The following is a 15,137-nucleotide window of genomic DNA, read 5'->3' on the forward strand; positions in this document are numbered from 1 at the left end:
TATATATATATATATATATATATATATATAAAAAAAAGAGAACACAAATATTTATTCAAGGCCTGCACAAAGTAAGAGGAGAAGGGGGAAGATACACTTCCCACTAATTACATTGCCATAAATGCAAAATCAGAGGGGCATGTCTGTAACCCAAGTAAGGCAGATTGGGTTTATGAGAAGCCATGAAATACATTTTTCATCAAAGCAAGGAGAAGAGTAGGCTTTAAAAATTCCATGATAAAAGATTTGCACACAATTCCTTTCTTTTTTCTTCTGAAAGCTGGCAGATAAACTCTGAAAATAAAGAGGTTCTAGGCGACGTCATTAAGATGGACTTCTGAATGGTCTATCTTTCTTTATACACATACCTGTGCATTTACCTACCCCACCAAGGAACCCTTCCCATCTCTCTCCCTCCTCATTCTCCTCTATGGACTTATTTGCCTTGAAGTCCATTTTGCTCCCCTCTTCCTCCTCAGTACTCCCTCCCTATTCACTTCCAATTATCCATGAAAAAGTGATTTGGTCAGGAATTTTACTGACAAGATTTCCAGCGTCTTTCCTGGAAGTGTTGAGTACAGAGACAAGCATTACTCTTGAACATCGAAGTGCCTTCTGCCCTTTTTACCTTTTCAGGTCCTCCAGCTGACAAAGGACTCCATGTGACCACCAGTAGCTTTCACCTGAGAGATGAACTACTCATCTGTGTGGGCTGCCAGACTGAAAACAGGGAAAAGTGATCCAGTGATCCTAGAGGGTAAGATTACCTTGTGAGGATCTAGTGCAAGCATCTGCCAGGTGTATACATCAAGGATCTCCAGAAAGCTCCCTTAGCTGCTTTGCAGTGGTTACTCTATTATGAATGTGGCAAATCACTAGACAGCCATAGGATCTGAAATCTGCAGAAATCTGAGCAGAAAATAAATCACAGCCATGTTGCACCAGCCTTGGCAAAAAGTCTGGGGGTATATGCATTCTGTCACCTTTAGAATATTTTTTAGATCCTGATGTAATAAATTAGATCTTTTTTAATCTCTTGTTGCAATAAATGTCACCTACCTGTGATCCGCTGAGTACCTGAAGTATGATTATTTTAAACTTTGATTAGTTTTAAAATTCTAATAATCACAAATTGTTCCCATTTGACAAATGTTCTGTCTTTATTTTTCAATGAAACTTAAAATACTTTTTTCTTTCTGTCATTGTTTTTCACCAGTATCATGGTTTGTTTCATTAATGTCAGCACAACTCAGAAATGAGTTTTAGATGAGTTCAGCTGCTTTTGCTGACTAAATTTGCAGCAGCAAAGCATAAAGCATTTCAGGCTCCTCAAAAGCACAGTCTTTTTATTATTTCTTATTGAGAGACTGGTGGTCTAAAAACCAAATAGATACATAGATTTCAATTTGCTTTTTTTTTTTTTTTTGTAATTTTCATGCAGTGAGGGATTTCTGTGCACTAGAAAATTAGAATTTATATAGATTTTTGTCATTTGGCACCTGCAAAACATGCACAGTACCATATACAGCTGTTACAGTAACACGAGATTGTGCCTATAATGAAGAAATACAATATATCCAAACAAGCAATATGTATGTGTATATTTCATATATATGTGTGTATATATATAAAATATATATGTATGTATATATATCCATACATAAATGAAATATTTAGCAATAGGAGTTGATGTGGTTTGTGGCATGTGATAGTTCTACTGGTAAAATTAAATGCACATCACACTTTGTCTTCTCAGCTGTTACATGCTGCCTAGTTTTCAGTTTGGCACTGTCTAGGTATGCAGTCACAGATGGAAAGTCTGTACGTGTGACATGCTTTTCACCTGCCATGAAATGCTGAACTCCCTCTGTCATTTTGTATAATCAATTTGCAATTCATTTAGTTCTCACACGGGGTATTCCAAAATAACTCAGTAAAATATTTACTATTAACAGTAGTGGATTTAAAAGCTGTGAGAAAGGAATCCACTTTTAGAAGCTTTTATATGCTATAATTTCCAGATCTGTAACCTACAGCACAGGATGAGGGATTAAAATTATGCATGAGGTTCTGCATTTGAGTCTCTGATATGACTTTTATGTATTGACATCTGGAACAAAAAGGATTAGATGTATAATTTAATCCTATCAAAGACAACTATATTTTCCCTTTTCTACATTGTGTTAAATGCACAGAAGCTCCATGCAATAGCATACGACTCTTTAACAGCGATTACATGACATGGAAAGGATGCTGACTTAGGACACATGATATAAAGAGCTTTGCAGTACATCAGTAGACTATTTCAGTTGTGACGCCATGTTTCACTTTTTAGTACATGACCTTTTCTATAACTCAACAAAGTAAGGAATATCTTAAGCATGTCTTTTTGCTCTCACAGAACTACTTTTGATACCAAAGAGCTTTACAGATATCTTATAAAAATCTCCTGGCATCTGTTTTACTATTATTCTTTTATGCGAAAGTATTACAAATAGTAAGAGTAAAGAAGAATACACTGAAAGATTCTACAAATGAAGAGGAGATGTAATTGCTTGCCTTTCTCTATCGACAATAAAAGGAATTTAAGACTACTATCTTAGAATAAATTCTTAATTTTTAGATGGTTAAACTTGGGTAACATGCATCCCATCTGGCAGTGTGCCTCTAGAGAGCCTCTGCAACTCTCTTCAGGTTCCACCCCAGGGCTGATTCTTTACTAACCCTGGTAATACTTCACCTTTCTAACAGACTTCATTATAACCTTGCAATACCATCAAATAAGCATGTGTCATCTCAAGAATTACCTTTTGCTTGCTTACCTCACGGGATTGTGAATATTTGTACATGTCAAATACCTAAAGATTCACTGGACAATATTCAGTAGTTCATACACAACACAGTGCTAAATATTATTAGGATTTCCTATTGCCACTGGTAATAAAATATGCTCTTTACAGTTGATACTAGTACACCTGGAGCTTTTTATGTCATGTGTTTTTCTGAACGATACAGTAAGGCAATCTTTTCTGTTAGACACAGACATATCATTAATGGGAGGCAGCAGTTTATGGACAAGAGTGTTTAATTTTTAGAATTTACACCCAAATTGTATTAGAGAGGCTACATATTTAGCCTACTTTGAACACTGTGGGAGATGTAAGTAAGCACACAGGATTACAAATTAATCTTACTTACCCGGTAGGAGAAAGACTTTGCGTCAAGGAGTAAGAGTTGCAGAAGTATAATCAGAACCCTCGTTATCTTATTAAATATATTAGTTGTACTGTAAACCATTAAATACTCAGCCAGTACAAAACCAGAGGTAAACAGTGTCCAAAACACAAGTAAGTTTACATATATAACCATTCTGAAAATAATGCAGATATTCTGGATGGTTCAAAATACTTGTTCAAGAGTGTAACATTAATCATGTATACAATTACAGGGAGGTTCAAAGTCTAAAAAAATGTTAGCTTTCCCAATTATAAACTTAACTGATCAGCATAGCGTAGAGCTGCAAGGGAAGCAGCTTCTGCTTCAAATAACTACAGATTTTTAGTTAGCTACCATACTCTGAGGGTTCCTTTCTGAAGACAACACTCACTGTGGACACATTCATGTTTACACATGGGTCCTTACATGAGGAATCATAAATTTTTAAAATCAGGCCTTGGTCCTTCAGTAAGAATTCTGTACGGAACATTCCTGTGCCCACACAAAACTCTGCTGAAGCTCATGGTACTTAGGACAGCAAATTTGTATTAGCTGTCACTAGACTCAAACCCAAATACAGGATATAAATTTAAATATTCAATTTACCAGAGAAACCTGTATCACAGCCTCAATTAATTAATGAGTTTTGAGAAGTCTTCAGCAAATGATAAATCTGGTTTTTGTGACCTTTTTTCCACAAAGTCCATTTTCTGAAAAAAATCCAGCATTTGTGTTGAAATAACTTTTAACAGTTTTGGCTGAAAGGTTGAATCTGAAAATCTGGGGTTTTTTTCATTTTCTAGGTAAGACATTTCTTTTCTATTATTTTGCATTTACTTTTTGCTTTGTTCAATGCCAAAATTAGGGAACATTTAAAAAATAATGTAAAAAAACAAATTAAATGTTTCTAACAAAATTTTATTAATAATTTGTTTTCATTCTTTTAGTAGCACAATCAATTAATTTTAGCTCTGGGTCAACATAAAACAGTGGTTTGGGTTGGTTTAATTTTTCTGTTCAGGCAGTGAAGTGGAAAAAAAAAAAAAGTAAAACCTATTATTTGCGGTTCTACTACCAACTATACTTTATTTTATTTGAAAAGCTACCAGCTTGTCTACTACATGTCCAGTACAAAACAAAACAAAGAAACCCAGAAAGCAACAGCAGTAATCTATCTTTATAGTTTTACTATGAAAAATGTACTTGGTTACAGAAATATTTTTTAGTTCAAGCTTAAAATGACACTAACATGTATATTTCTTACTTTTCTATAAAAGTGTATGCATGTACAATTTTTTCCTTATGTCGTTTTTATTTTACTTAGAACCATGATATTTACATTCTACCAAACCAAATAGCAAAATATCTATTACTCAAACATAACACTAGATTTTGTAATTTCCTGAAAGGCTGACTGCCTTTAACCAGATATTGTATTTGATCTTTCCATATATAATGAAACGTAGTAGGAGATTATGAATTCAGAAGGCAGGCACACTTATGATCTGACATTGTGTCTTTAGAAAGAAAAAAGAAACATGAATTTTTATTGCTCTTTGTTGCTGTTAGTCAAAGAAAAGAGAAAAGGAAAATATTTACAGTAGAAAAAGTGCTTCTTTCATAGTAGAAAGATATCTTTTGTGATACAAATTATATTAACTAGTAGTTCTACTTTTGAAATAACCCTTTTTCATGATACACCAACAAAAGTGAAGGTATTAAAATTCTCCCAGTTACACAAGTTTAAATTCTACTAAATCTGTTTACTTCTTTGGCTTTAATCAGAAGTTCAGCAGTGTAAACTAGAGTGAATGTGGCTTGCAACAGTAAAACCACTCCTTGCTGAATCTCCCTGCTTAATATTGCATGCAGAATATGGAGTCTGATCATTGTGGAGTGTTTCATATATGGCAAATTAATTCTAGGAAATTTTCTATAATTAAGATATACAAGCATCCTTACTGGGATATTTTTTTTTTCTGTAAGCATAATTTTGAGTTGGTTTTATTGTATTTTAATGTTAAAATGCTAGATATTTTATGCCTTTAATTTTTTTTTTTTTTTTTTTTTTTTTTTTTTTTGATACTGTACATATATATTAGTCAAAAAGGGAATCATCTTGTCAGGTATTATATGAATTTAATGATTGAAACATTAACATATATAATTTAAACAGTGCATCATGGACCAATACATCTTGATGCTGACTAAGAAAAGCCATCTACACATAGGCAGTTACATTCTGAGCTGTAATTTTACCCACGTGGCAGTAAAAGGAAAATAGATACATAATTCATAAGGGACCCATTCCTGATGGTGTTAAAGTTAATAGGAATGACAAACAAGGGCTTAAATTTCATAATTATGACCCATTCTGGCCTCTTCTTGGGTGGTAAATAAGAACTTACTCTTGTGAGATGATAGGCATTCTTAATTTCATTAATTTCATTAAGACCAGGAGGTGTGTGGCACTTTGCAGGAGGTGCTCACCATTAGTTCAAAATTAGGTTTCTAATGCCTGGCAATGACAGTTCAAATTGTTGCCATATCTAAAGATGGCTCATTCACTCTCTGGTCTTCAAGGTCTGAATGCACTTAAACATTCATGAAATGTCACTGAAAATATGACAATAAAAACTACGAAAAGTTGCTCAATGGCCTCAACCACAAAATAGAAGAAAAAAGAAGAAAACAGGCAGGAAATAGGAAGAAATAGCAAGAAAATAACTAAAGAGTTTCCCTTTAATATTTTCATAGACTAGAAATGGTTTAGGGAAATGTGGGATTTTAAAACTGCTGTTCTTCCAATTCTAAAAGTTACTGGGATAGGGCATAGATTTTATCTTGGAAATACTGAACTCTATACTCATCCAAACTTTCTGAAGTTCACTCCGATCTTTTTTTGTTATTCTAAGCAACATGCAGTGATAACAGAATGCAACAAGACTGTCCAGACCAAGAACTGTATATATTATTTGTTATCAAGGCAATACTGACAAGGTATTTCCTAACAAGGCAATACTAACAAGACTACTTAGTTGTTATACACTGGAAAATGGGGGGAGGCAGGGGGTGGGGGTGGATTATTACCTTGTTTGTAATTTCCTCCTCTGTGACCATGTTGCATTCACCTGGAGCTGCCACCTCCCTATCTCTGCTAGCCTGAGGATAATCAGGCAAATCCCCAATATGTAAACTGCATCAAGTAACAGGTTCCATAGGTATGTTTTTTATTAACCATGCCAACAGTTCCTTCCACATCAAATCTTAATGGGTGTTTTTCAGGCTATTCCCAAACTCAGAAACAGATGGCAGCAATTACCAGGACCTTTACAAGTTAAATATCTTTGTTTCTTCCCAATAACTACTCTCATCTTGTTAGCATTATTGTGATAATTAATAAACTAAATTGAGCTTGGTTTTTATTATAACGTTCTCTTAAACCTCCTCTTCATTAGACCTACACATACACACACAAGTCTATTACCGAATTTTCTCCTGAGATCCCCATAATCTACAAAGTGTTTGAGTTGGCATGGACTAGGGTCTAAGCAGGGGATATCCCACTAAAGAGCTGTTGTTCAAGAACAGATCTGGATCTATATACACCTCTGGGCTAGAAGCTGCAGTTGTTTACATTAGTAGCTGTGGAAAAGCTGCAGAAGGATTCCCGTTTCTCAACTGTAATTCTTTTGGTTTAGGGGCATGACAACCAGGCAAGAGCAACCTTCACGCTATTCCTTGTAACTGCCCAATGTAACCAGAGTTTCACCTACAGGGAGAGAAATATGGAAGTCCGTAATGAAGAGACTGGAAAAGAGCATGTCCAGATCTCTCTTTTCTACAGTAAGATGGCTAGAAATTCTCAGAATTAACATATCAAAATAAGAAGAGATGGCAATTTGTAGCCTGGTTTTCTAGGTAATTGAGTAAATTTCCAAAACTGAGTGAATGCAATCATCTTCTATGTCAGTCTGTCTGTCAAACTCACAGTAACACTTGAACATAATTTTAGAGGGGTAAAGAGCCCAAACATAAGCAGTTTTATGAGAACTGGCAAGTGGATGGAGAAGAGACACCCTGCTATTATTCAAAAGGTCTATGAGATCACCCTTTCTTAGATATCAGATACAGGAGGGAAACCAGACATCATTAGTTATACTGCACACAGTACTACTCATTTTTTTAAAGCTTTCCATGTTTTGTCCTAATTGTTATAACTGGGGGATGAATTAAAAGAGTATGGTATGGAGTTTGGAAGGCTTGATGTCCCATCTAGACAACATTTCCATTCAGTATAACAGGTAACATTAGATGACCAAACTCATTGTGAATTATATGACTGGTTTGCAGAGGTGGATAAGAGCAGAGCAGAAGATACAAACAGATTTTAGCCCATGACAGAACTCTCATTGATTCTGGGACCTTGAGCCACACAAGCGGTTTCAAGTTGTTTTTTCTAACAGAGCTGTATTTACAGAAACATCCCTACTGCTTGGTGCTTCACCCTTCTGCTTTCTATTGCTTTAACATGAATTAGATTGAACAGATTTATTTAAAAAAAAAATAAATCATATGGTGTATGTCAAATATCTAGACTGTAATTGCTGTAGTCTTGAGGCTGTTTTATGTTATAGTATATATAGCAGTTCTTTCAAGTGACTGAGAAATGCTACATACACAACCGGAAGGAAACTATAAAGATCTGCCATTGTGATGATTTTGTTCCTTATTATCTTGCTTTAAAAAGGTTGTAATTCAAATTAGATATTATCTTGCTATTTGATTTATGAACAATGATACTACATCAAAATAATATTTTAAATTGGTAAACAAAGCTACAGTTTCCTTACGAAGCAAGTATGATTTCATTGAAACATACTTCTTTTAACTTGGATAGCAATAATTTTGTGCAAGCTGTCGGATTGTCTTAGCAGCATAATTTATAACTGAATAACCTCTGCTGAAAACTGCCCTTGAGGTGAAGTATTGTTTATCAAGCAATAAAATATTTGTTTAACTTTGTGATGAAGCTGAATAATGAATAAGTCTAATGTATCTCTGTGACATATTTCTTTTGGAAACGTGTGGAGCATAATGACGAGTTAATTTAGCACAGTTTTCAAATATAATTTCTGGATTTTATGACTGCTAACTTCTGGATTTTATGGCTGCTAGGTCGAGATGACATCCACTAATATGATGACATCACATCTAATTAACATGTTTCTCAGGACTTGTTAACTATCCACTCTTCTACCCTCATTTATGTTCCAGGAAAATGAAATTGAGTTAGATGTTATGAAAAAAAATGCTAGTTTTTCTAATTTTTTTTTTCAGCTTAATGTTTTAAATTAATTTCATGCAAGTAGTCATAAGTAATGCTCCACTTCTGCAGACAGACTCCAAGACATTTCATACTTTCTTCCTGTTGGAAGCTTGGACTCCACATTCACCATAGCAATGCCACCAGGAACGCCACAAAAATTTTATTTTCTCCCTAAGCTGGAGAAGTGGCTTGCTATAAAAGATTGCTTTCTCATTGTTTATGCAATTAGAAAGCAATCACTAACATGAAAGAAGGTTTCTATTCCCTGTTTTGAACTGTGGTACAGGGGCTATTAGCAATTACTGGCATAAAAAGTGCCCCTACAGGCAGCTCTCCAGCTATTCTTAGGTTTGAAGAGTTACCTGCTTCATGCCAGTCTGCCTGACCCCAGGCTTCTTCCTTTGCTGGTTGGACTAAGGAAGTAATTTGTCACGCAGGATAATAACTTTATTCAACCTACTAACTTCTGAAAAATATTCTGTATTCAGTTGTGCAAGTGAATGACACATTGTTTCTATTAACTATAGTTTTGCACATACTCATCTCTTTCATACAGGATTCCTGTAAAGCCACTGGGACTCGAGATGGTAGAAGCTTTGCTGGAACAGAGGTTATTAAAAACAGGTAGGATATAATTCCAGTTGCTCTCAGTTGGAGCTGTATTACCCCTCTTTGTGTACCTTCCATGTAAGGTACTGAATAGCAGATCCAATCTAGTAACAAAGCAGTTTAGAAAGGGAGGAGATGGGACTAATTAGGCAAGGAGCCACTGATCGTTGTGAGGCTTTTGTAGGAACAGAAGGTGGCTGACATCCAAACCCTACATTTCCTGGAATACAAACAAAAAGAAGTATATCTAAAATGGTAAAGTTTGGATACTAATTGAAAGATTGCCATGCTGTGAGTATGCTATAGAGTAGAAATTAAAAAAAAAAAAAAAAAAAAAAAAAAAAATCACTATATTTTTTATTTTGTTTTGGCTGTTAAATCATTTTACAGTACAATCTGTTGTTCATGAGGCAAACAGCTCCTTAAACGCAGAACACAGAGAAAGGTCTGCCAGCAAAATAAAGAAACTTTAAAAAAATCTAAAGGGTATCACGTTTCAATTTATCTATAACTCTCAAAATATTGTCAAAATCCATTACCAGGACTGATGTAAGAAAAATCCGAATGAGAACTCCTGAAAAAGTATTAGTTTTACCAAATTTGCTTTGCTTATCCACATTTGCCACAAATTTACAACAATTTCAAAATTTTTAGCAATACTGTCCATATTAATTAAAGCAGGAGCAAATATAATGGAAACTAACTTTTTCTTGCTTTATTCAGCCAACATTAGGCATCTATTCTATCAGGTATCATCCCAATGGAACAAAGATTTAGTAATTTCAGTGATCAGGTGACTTTTTCCAAGTATAAGTAGATAGACAAGGATGGTAGTGGGGCTATGGATGGCCTGGAGTAAGGAACGTAAAGGGGGAGAAAGTTTCTTCTGCAACATTCTTTATATTCTTTGAATCTGGAACCTACTAAAATGTAAACTAACTTGTTTTTTACCTTGGCCTTTGTCTATGGACACTTTTAAAGGAGAAAAATAACCTGATTTAAAAATGGAAGGGCTCAAATTTTCCAAGACTGTGAAAATTTATTCTGTCCTCTAAGACTTCGTAACCACCCTAGCAGTCTGTCTCAGCTCTGGTTACACTGGACCACAGACCGCTCATGTCCCTTTCAGTGTTAGTCCCTGTGAATCAATCAGTTCCTGTTTAGCAAATCTTGCACCTCTCTTTGATAAACTTTTCCAGGTAAGTTCCTTTCTGCTGAGACTGAGATTCTCATCTGAATTATCCTTTTCACTGCTGTAAGACTGGAGAATTTACTGAATAATGTCAGTTTAATGTGCAAGGTAGGATTCAGCACCCTTATTGAAATGACATGGATTTATAAATTTTGTTTATGTTTTGAACCACTTTGCTCTTTCAGTTTAGCCAGGCTTTCTTCTGAATCAAGAAGAAACATATGAAGGAATGGTCATGACTGAATCATAGACTGTTAATTCTGCAGATAGTGTCTGCTAGATGCAAAGTGGTCTTTATGTGCATTGGTTTTGGAGAACCAGATTAGATAAAATAACAAATCATGTCTGATATCTATTTTACCCATTGCCTCAAGGAAATGATGACTCATGTATTAGAGACTCAGTACACAGAAAGGGGCAAAGTACCAAACTCTACATACTTAAAAGAGCCAAGTAGTTGAAGTGGCATGTTGTCACACACTGATGCAGAGATTTGTCGAAACTAAGTACTTTACTAGTAGCTCACACTTCAACATGATGAGACAGTGTTTCTAATCCATGCTATACATTCTAAGAGTTTTGTTTGTTTTTTTTTTTTTTTCTTGTGGAGTGAAAGGTGAGTATCTGATGATACTAGAGATTCTTCATGTGATTAGAAATGTGGCTGCAGTGACACAGAGTCTGACAAGAGGCATCCTCATCGAAGACTTCCCAAAGTGCTTCAGTGCAACCGGGAGTATGAACTCTAGGAGGCAGTTAGTTTTCTGCAACAACTCACTCTTAGTTTCTCTTTCTGACCTTAAAGGCACTTGAAGTCCAGGGTAGTTTTCATGCTGATTTATCAGACTGGCTCAGGCTCTCAGTCTCAGGATTATCCTGCCTAATTTATAGTATCTAAGACTCCTGATTTAAGGACCACGATCATCCCAGCCTGCCTTTTATAGTCAATGCACACCTGCCTACATATGTTGATATTGCTAGTAGGATGGATTGCTCTCTGCAGTTGTTTCTCTCTCTGTTGACTCTAGGAAGACAGGGTGAGCAGGCTCTTAATTAGGTAGCACAGGTGCCTAAAACTAAATTGGTTGAAATTGGACCTCATATGGACAAAACAACTATTCCTTTAAAGATATTACATAAGCCAAAACATGAATTATAAAATAATAAATATGTATTTATCTAAAGTAATTTTTAAAAGTTTTTATTTACCATTTCATTGATGGGTAATATATCACTAATTGAAAGAGGAATTCCCAGAGCTTAATATGACTAATACATAGTTTAATAGAATTAATCTTTTATATAATATCCTGTACATCAAGAAAAACATATATAATTACTAAATCAGTATTTGTTGGTTTAGAGCAGATAAAGTACAGATATCTGAGATCAAATCAGCTCCTTCTTTGGAAGAATGTGAGGTTGTCTTGAGGCGATTCCAAGTACTGACTTAATCTCAATTTAAGAAAAAAAGAAACCACACTGCTGATAGCTCTGCCTTCCTTTTCCATCCACTGAATCTGTAACAAATGCATAAAAAAATCTTTTTCACAGAAATAAGGGTCTTTTTTTAGGTTAATGATGGCCATACTAACTCTCAGGTTGGCTTCAGAATTTAAAAGAAATGATGTATATTGTGCAGTTCCCCCACAGTATGTCTTAATCCTTGACCAGTGAGGTCATTTTTTAACATCCAGAGCAATCCATCTTTCTACACAGAAAGAAGGACGACCAGCACTTGCACTGCAGAGTGACCTGAGCCTATTTTAGCAAAAAGCCAGAAAGATGACTTTTTGTCTTTGGAAAATTATGCCCATATCAAAAGCCTCCCACTTATTCTGTCTGGCCCATAGTACAAAAAGCAGCTAGATTTAGCCAAATCTATGAATGCAAGAAAACTGCAGACTATGGCTATACATATTTGTGTTAATTACATGTTAGACAAAAGCATTATTTTTTAATTTGCATTATAGAATCAAATATTTTTTTTCTCTATGACACATTCTTCATCTCGTGACCCAGTTCTTTAGTGGGGCTGTGATCAGCACTCCATAAATCCTTACACCAGACCTTTTCTACTTAGAAGATCTAGGGAATGTTCCCTCCACTGAAAAAACCCACCTCAAAACAAAACCACAAAACCCCAAATCTCTCTTGCGCAGACTCAGAAGCACTCAGACCATCAAACAAACAAGACATGAGGTAGAAGAGGCAGACGCGTCAAATATTCTGCTAGCAATAACCAGAGGGGGTTTTGGAAGAAACTTTTGTATTTTGAAGAGTAAGTAATTTTGGTTCCTATAAATAAAAAAAAAAGATAAGAAGCCCTTTGCATTGTTTGACCAAATGGTAGATAAATATATGGGTTTTTTTAATGGAAGATATTCTTACTAATCCAGAAGGGGGAAAATAGCATACATTCAGCAACCACTTATTTCTGCATTATTTTATACATTTATATTGAGTGTACAAAAATATTAGTATAAGAATGCAGGAACTGTGAAATCATCTTATAGGCTAAAGAGTAAAGAAAAAAAAAAGTCAATGTATAGCTGAATCTTGAAGTTAAGGCTTACGAGGTGGCTTTAAATATTTGTAGTGTTCCTTCTTCTCAAGAGGAAAGACCTAATACTAGAGGATTTAGGAAGAGGGGATGTACATTCAGTCTGTAAAGAAACATCTTGGTTTCAGATGTTCTAAATACTTCTAAAACTATTAAAGAAAAAAAATAAACGCATTAATATAAACTTATGCATCACTGCTGTTATCTTCTTTAATCCTTAGAGAGTTCTTTCTGCTCGTGACTACAGAAACAGTTAAGAAAGAGCTCATACGAGCGTCCATTGTGTATTCCTCTTTGTACCATTTTCTTCTTTTTCTACATTTACTAGGATTTATTTTCTTTGCTTGAAAATAGCATTTTTGTCTCATTGAAGACCCTGCTTAAAGTCATAATGCTCCCTGCCACATCACACCAATCTCTTGGTGGATAGTTATGATGTCACAGGCAGGATTTTGACTTCAGAAGAACTGATAATTTAGGTACACTTTATGTACCAGAATTTAGGCTTTCTGCAATGTACAAAGTAAGGAATACCGCAGTCAGACAAGGTGCAAGCTGTCAAAGTTTGAGATCCTGGTTATCACTTCTCAGTAGTATATTAATGGACTTTCTGTTAGAACAAGAAGGTAAGAGAGTATACTCTCTCTTTTCCTTCCAAAATACCTGTTTTTCTCTGAAAGACACCTCTCTGATAGACAGGCTGTCCACAAAAATTTAAGGTGAGGTGATAATTTTTCCAAATAGTCAATTGGTGTCAGAAAAGACTTTGAACCTGGACTGGTTTCAGAGGTCTGATTTATAACAGACACAATGTTATAACAGTACTTGATACCCACTTGGCCAAATGTATAGGGTTTGTTTGGGTTCTTTCTCCATTTCCTGATGAAATGTATAAGTCTCTGAAACAATCTGAATCCAAGTGATTCTTTAATGGAACTCATTCTCATCTCGGGAGGGGGGATGGGGGTGGGGAACTGTTGCAAGTGAAGAACTCTATTCTGGAAAATCTGCAAAGAAAAAAACAACTGAAAGCAGTAACTGTTTTCTGTAAAGCTAGGCAAATTAAAAAATAAGAGCAGTTATTGATTACAAAAAGAACATATAGCTGAAAATGAAACCTCATTTGATTATTTTTCAGGAAAGGAAGTCCTGCATTATTGTCTCAGTGCCAAGCTGACAGGACCATAAATTGGGTTTTATTAATTGCTACAGGACTGTCTTTTTGTAGCACAAAAAAGCCCTAATCTTTTGTATGGCAGAAGAAAATCTACATCATTGGAAGTTTAATAGCTACAGTTGACCAATTAATTTCAAATTAATGGATTAATTAATAGGATATAATGCACATTTGAGCTAGGAAAAAAAAAAAAAAAAAACCAAACCAAAAAACACCCAATAAACTATTTCAGTAAAACTACAGAAAGTATCCTTTATTTTAACGCGGTATTTTTTCCACATGATCTGATGTATATGATCGATCACCATCACAAGTTTTCCTAAGCTAGGAGTTTTTACACATTTAAACGTTTTTAAAGCTTTTTTTCTCCAGACTTCAAGTATTTCTTACAGGAACAGCTTAGAGACTGCAGTATGGATAATGTTCATCTTTTTCATGGGAACTTGCACAGAAGCTAATATATATTGAACATATTATTAAAATATAGAAAAGAGTTACCTCTCAAGTTTCAGTATATATTTGGTTTATTTTTGTTTCGAGTTTCTTTAGCATATGCCTAAAATAGGTTATCGGAGTGGGATGTTGGGTCAGAAGATCTTCAAGTATAAAGGAACCTATTTGCTTCATGATTCCTTCGGAAGGCTCCTATTACTAAGCCGAAGCAATCGTAAATTAGAAGGAGGAATACCTTCTGTTATCTTGATGCAAGCTCTGTGAAGAAGACACCGGGTGTTTTCAGAATCTTAATTCAAACCCACAGATAGTTCCTTGCGTTTATCGGGGCTCTGAGCTCGGCACGCAGAGCTGGAGGAACGGCGTGCCCCCTTCCCCGGAGACGCACCGCTGCTGCGAGCCACTCCGGAGTTCTCGCTGCGATATCCAAACGGCTCTTACCAGCTTCGGGGAAGGCGAGAGCTGGGGCGAGCATGGGAGCCTTTTCCTCCTCCTCTCCTTTCCGCTCCCGTGCAAAGCCGCCCCCTTTTTCCCGTCGCTAGATGGCGCGGGGCTGACGGGAAGCGAGCGCCCCGCCGGGCTGCCGCTGCGGGGTCGG

General features: G+C 35.6%; 1 long non-coding RNA gene across 2 annotated transcripts in view; it reads right to left on the reverse strand.

Annotated features, from left to right (window-relative positions):
- The window catches only part of LOC113491580, a 30,526-nt gene extending 15,513 nt beyond the window's left edge, over positions 1-15,013 (reverse strand). For both annotated transcript variants that reach the window (XR_003400436.1, XR_003400435.1), the window contains exon 1: positions 14,775-15,013. This is a non-coding gene — a long non-coding RNA (uncharacterized LOC113491580). The remainder of the gene's footprint in view (positions 1-14,774) is intronic.
- Positions 15,014-15,137: the final 124 nt, after the last annotated feature.

The sequence above is a fragment of the Athene cunicularia genome (genome assembly GCF_003259725.1).
Source record: "Athene cunicularia isolate RWA chromosome 1 unlocalized genomic scaffold, athCun1 chr1_part2, whole genome shotgun sequence".
In the NCBI taxonomy this organism is placed as follows: domain Eukaryota; kingdom Metazoa; phylum Chordata; class Aves; order Strigiformes; family Strigidae; genus Athene; species Athene cunicularia.